Genomic DNA, 6202 nt, shown 5'->3' on the forward strand with positions numbered 1-6202 from the left:
CCTATCCAACAAAAACTTCTTTTCTCGAATACAATTCCTTATAAGGTCATTGTGCCTAAACTACGCCAATCTCTTCTCTAATCCAAAAGGTATTTGCATGTAATATCAAACAATACACAACACCATATAATCCACACTATATACTCTCTCAAGTTTTTATCTTATAAAAGTGACCTCACTAAAGATTACAACCAAGGAAAGCATGTTTCTTTTATACCAAGTCCTAAACAAATTAATGAGTTTTCCTTGAGGCTTTCACAATTTACAATGATAATATAGGACCAGCTTAAGATATTATGTTACATGTTACATTATAATATTACACCTTTCACAATTACTAGAAATATATTGACTTACAGTCTCCATAACTTCATACTCATTGATCATATGAATCTACCTAATTAACCAAAGCATCTTCATTATGTCTTAGACCTCTTTTTAAGCTCTCTCAATCAAATCCAATCTCTATTAGCAGATACAATCCAAATAATAATACCTACTTTCCAGAAACACTGTCTCAAATTTTCCTTCATAACTCTATCAAATTTGCATATTTTTGTGTGCTCTCTGGGTGATCCCACAACAATGGGTTCCACTTTTTGACCAATTGTGACACTAAAATCAATATTTTTGAAACAAACCTCACATTTGAGTGACTATATCTCTAAAACTATAAATAATTTCAAGATGACATAAACTAGTGATTTTTAGTATTATGTTCTTACTTTGTAACCATATTTTTTTATCTAAAAAAATAAATTATTCATGTCAATTTTTTCTTCGCCTTCAAAAAATGGTACATAATAAAATTCAGTATTTTTAAAGAGTGATAGTCCGCTTGACACACAACTTTTTTTCTAGAAAAGATAATGAGGTAATTCTTTTGGTATTGGATTTGTAACATCAATATCTAGAAGATGCATTTGGTTTGATTCAATTTTGTTGAATATTGTATAGTTTATGAAGTTTTGAATTGACACCAATTATAATTTAGAGGTACATTCATTTTGACACAGATAACTTGAAGTCAATATATCATAAATCTTTTTTTTGTTGAATAGAAAGCTATCTCAATAAGCTATTTCCTAGATATTTTTTTAAAAAAATTTGACCTAATTTACTAATTTTCTCGAAGTGTTGAAGCCAATTGATGTTCAATTAGTAATGAGCCTATGAGAAGTTAAACTCATATTTGAAACTCTTGATTATTAAAATATGTATTACAATTATAGTCATTGGAAAGCTTCCTCCAAGTAGCACATTTTGGCATTTTTTATTTTACATTAGGAGATCATTCATCTACAATTATGGGTGTCAAAATAGACAAAAAAATTAAAGAAAAAAGGGCCAAAAAAATTTAGTTTTACATGTTCACACGAACACGATATTCCCTGCAGACATATAAAGCATGTTCACTACAAACACATGTTCGCAATGAACATGTGGTCCAAAAATTTCTAGCTGCCAAAAATTGAACAAGACATGTTTGCATGAACATATCTAATATTTAGCGTTTGCACAAAGATGTAAAAAAAATGCTTACATTGGCTTCAAATAGGTCAGCTTAAAAATAGTGAAGTCATACTGCGAATTTGTATAGCGAAATTTTTATATAGTTATTGCATGAAATTTATCTTGAGGCAAGGAGTAAATTTTATTATTTTATGATTTTATAATGGGAAACAAGAAAGGAAGGAAAAAAAATATGCAATGAAGAGATTTGATGAAGCAGAACAAAGAAATCTTCAGAAGACTATGGCACATTATCATCAAATTAAACAAGGTATGTAATTCTATATATTAGTTTTTTTTTTAAGGTTTTTAATTTAATTATGTTTCAATATTATTTTTTATCTAATTTAATTTATTTATAAATTTGTTGCAGCCAATCAACAAGGTGAAGGAAATGTTAAAGAAGGCTCAGCAGAAGTAGAAGAAGTGCATATGGGAGAGAGGTCAGGAAGACTCCCTACGAAATCTCAAACAATGAATGTTGAAGAAGGTTCAAGATCTCTCCGTACAGAGGTTTGAATAATAGAAGTTGGAGAAGGGTTAGATTCTTTCCCTACATAATCTCAAACAATGAATATTGGAGAAGGCTCAAGATCACTCCTTGTAGAAATTCCAGTAATAGAAGTCAAAGAATGGTCATTATCAGGAGCGGGAGCTAGTATAGATGAACTCCTAAATATTGCCCAATTTGTAAAGAATGTTATTTATTCAAAAAAAAAAGATCATTTACTTAAAATGGATGTGGATAAATTGAGAAGACTTGCAGCTACTATTCAACCATTAAGTTTGTCTAAGAAAAGGTCAATGAATAAGAAGATAAGAGAAATCATGACTCAATTTGATAACACTGAAACAATTGAACAAGCTTAGTTACTTTCACTTTTGCTTACATAAAAGAAGTTATAAGAGGCATTGAAATCATTGGCTGTAGACATAACATCAAAGAAGAGAAGATTTTCTAGCATGCAAATTGATCTGGTTGAAAATGTTAAAAAAGGTTTGAGAAACATAGGAAAATACTCTAGAACTAAAGATAAGTTTGTGGCAAGAAAAGTGATTTTGATGTCTGTTGTAAATAAGAATATGACCCAAAATCGACAAATATCTTCAATTTCATTTGAAATGGGTTCTAGTAGGAAAATAATGAGAAAATATGTTAAGAGAAGATTAATTTTGGATGACAGTACTATGGAGGGCAATTGGGGAATCATGTGTAGAGCACCTCATTCTGATATTATTGAAGAGTCATTAAAAAATTTAGTCATATCATTTTGGATTGATAACGCTTGTCCATCATCAAATAGTAGAGATGTTATCAGGCATAGGATTGCATCTGGTCAATATGAACATCATACAAAACATTGGTTGGACACAACACAACATGAGTTCTATGTGTCATTTTGTAGTGAACAACCTAATGTAAAAGTTGGGCAAATGTTGTTTGAAAAATGAAGCCATACTTTATAAGGTCAAAAAAAGTGTTTGAAACATGTTATTGTAGTCATCATATTGAGTTTGATCTCCACTATTAGGTATTTCAAAAGTTTTTAGAAGACACATATGGTTTTCATGCTTCTCCTCCTAGTAGGAGAAGTGAGTTTATATCATCCATTCTATGTGACAAAATAGATGATCCATCTGGTTAAATAAATTGCATCAAAGGATTATGTGAAATATGTGGTGAATTGGCTCCATTTCCTTTGAAAATTGAAAATATTGATGCAACAAAAAAATTGAATTGCAGAAGTTACAAGTATGTCAAGAATGAAACAAAGTTGGGGAAAGAGACAAAAAGGTTGGAATATGTTGAAGAGGAGTTACTTGCTCTAACATTTATGGACAGATTTAAGAATTTGATTCAACCTTATATTTGTCACACATTTTTTGCAAAGTGGCAAGCACAATAGTTTCAAACTTTGAGAGATAATTTCCCACATGGAACAATTGTATCCATTGTTGATTTTGTAGAGAACTATTCCTTTGTTCATCAGAAATCAATTCAATCAGAATATTACTTTTCTAAGTAGGTCACTATTATGGTACATGTTTGTTATAGACATGCATAGTTAGATTTAGATGGTTTTCAAATTATAGTTCAAGAACGAGTAATTAAAAAGGAATCTCATTTTTATATAAGTGATGATAAAGAATATGGCATTCACTATGTAGAATATTCCTTCAATATGTTCTTTTCTTATTTGAAAGAAAGAAACATAAATGTTGATAAACATTATGTTTGGTCTAATGGATGTGCCACACAATTTAAATCATCTAAACCATTTTATGCATTATGTAGATATTATTGCAATGAGAATATAAAAAACATGGAATTTCTTCGAGAGTGGCTATGGAAAAGGTGAACATGATAGTGTTGGAACTTGCATCAAACGTACTTTGTGAAAATATCAAATGAATTATCAGAGAGTTCATGTAAATGATGCACATGATGTTTTTGAATGGTGTAAGACACATTTTGCATTAGATGAGGTTGGGACATCATCAACAATGAGTCGACAGGTACCATATAGAGTCTTTTGAGAGATAATACGTATGGATGTGTACATCTATTTAATTTTTATGCAAGTTATAAAATTTTATTTTTAAATTTTATTTTTCAATTCGTTGAAGTTTAAATTTAATTTTTCCATATTTTCAATTTAATGAACTTTTAGGTGTTAATAGAAAAAACATGCATGGTTGCAAGAGGATAGAAAAGATGTGTTTCTTACATTCAGTCATGAGTACAGATAATTGCAATTGGACATTGAAGACAAGAGAATTTTCATGTTTTTGTGATAGTTGCATTGATGAAGATTATGAAGAATGCATTAATCAAGCATGTGGATATATAGGTGCATGGATTTTGGTACCACTTGATGTTACTGATACATTTGATAAAGATGATGAAAATTTTGATGATATTACATTGATTTTTGATGATTATAATCATATCTCTAGATTGGTAAAAGTGGGTAAGTATCATAAAATTTAATCTCAACTTGTTATTTAATTATCAATTTGAACTATCTTATATATGTACTGTACACATACACATGTATACTTGGTATGCATGAGATGTCTTTGCAAGGATTGTTGAGCCTGGAAATCATGAAGGTGTTAGTTATTAGTTATTGTGATCTATTGTAGAGAGGAAAAATTTATATGACCCTAAAGAAAGTGATGTAATGTTTTTCCCCATAGGTAACTTTGTGTGTGTGTGTGTGTGTGTGTGTGTGTGTGTGTGTGTGTGTGTGTGTGTGTGTGTGTGTGTGTGTGTGTGTGTGTGTGACTTTATATCTATCAAATTTTAAAATACTTAAATTTGTGGTGCAGGTTCTGTTGTGATAGAGGGAACATATTTGAAGCAAGAAAAAATAGTCCAACATGGAATAAACTTTGTTCATTTTCAACCTAACAACAAGGTTTTACAATATAGTCACTTGGTCATTGCTACCAAGTTTTGTCTACATCCAGTCAAAGTGTGCGCATCGCAAGTGGAAACTAGATAGTGAAGATCATCAGAAGATATTACATGTTATAAGTGTACATCATGGTTGAACTGACCTTTGAGATTTATTTTATAATAATTTGAATATCAACTTCTTTTCAAACTATTGAATTTCATCTTGAATTAAATGTGTTTTTAATTGTATGATCATACTCTTAGTTATCATTAGTTTATTAAAAAACTATATAAATTAATAATATTAGTTGTACCATGGATGAATTTCATAATAACAACTTGATATTTAGATAGGCAATACAAGTTAGTTCAAACTTACACAATCATTAGATCTAGATATGTATCAAAGATAATTTAATATGTTAGAATTCTTAAATATCAACTTCTCTTCAAACTATTGAATTTCATCTTGAATTAAATGTGTTTTTAATTGTACGATCATACTCTTAGTTATCAATAGTTTATTAAAAAACTATATAAATTAATAATATTAATTGTTCCATGGATGAATTTAACAATAACAACTTGATATTTAAATAGGCAATACAAGTTGGTTCAAACTTACACAATCATTAGATCTAGATATGTATCAAAGATAATTTAATATGTTAGAATTCTTAAATATCAACTTCTTTTCAAACTATTGAATTTCATCTTGAATTAAATGTGTTTTTAATTGTACGATCATACTCTTAATTATCATTAGTTTATTAAAAAATGATATAAATTAAATATATTAATTGTACAAGGGATGAATTTAATAATTTAACAACTTGATATAAATAGGCAATACAAGTTAACTTTGGAACTTACACTATTGAATTTCATAAGTGAATTAAATGTGCTTTTAAAATTGTAAGAATATAAGTTCATAGTTATCATTAGTTTATTAAAAAACCATATATTAATGTTAGTTTATTATCTACAGTCATACTCTTAGTTTAAATTAGTTTAAATTAATATGTTTTTAAATATTATATTTTGTTAAAATTTTCTAAAATAATGTATTGGCTTACCTAATTAACATATTTTTATCCACATAAAACTAATATTTATCTTTAGCAGTTTACTAATTGATAATTTAAGAAATATGTATCTTTCTAACTTCCTACTAATTGATTTAACAAATTTGTATCTTTATTCCTACTAATCGATTTACCAAAGATATGTATCTTTGGTCCTACTAATTGTTTATTTCATATAATGATTACAAATAAATATAATGCT

General features: G+C 28.4%; 1 long non-coding RNA gene across 1 annotated transcript; it reads left to right on the forward strand.

Moving 5' to 3' along the window:
- The first annotated feature begins 1706 nt into the window (after positions 1 to 1706).
- On the forward strand, positions 1707 to 2094 carry LOC149537632 (uncharacterized). The gene is made up of 2 exons (XR_016356335.1): positions 1707 to 1783; positions 1886 to 2094. It is a non-coding gene; the product is annotated as an uncharacterized LOC149537632 (long non-coding RNA).
- The last annotated feature ends 4108 nt before the right edge of the window (positions 2095 to 6202 follow it).

The sequence above is a fragment of the Cupressus sempervirens genome, chromosome 9 (assembly GCF_028749045.1).
Source record: "Cupressus sempervirens isolate cs-2001-9-10 chromosome 9, ASM2874904v1, whole genome shotgun sequence".
NCBI lineage: Eukaryota > Viridiplantae > Streptophyta > Pinopsida > Cupressales > Cupressaceae > Cupressus > Cupressus sempervirens.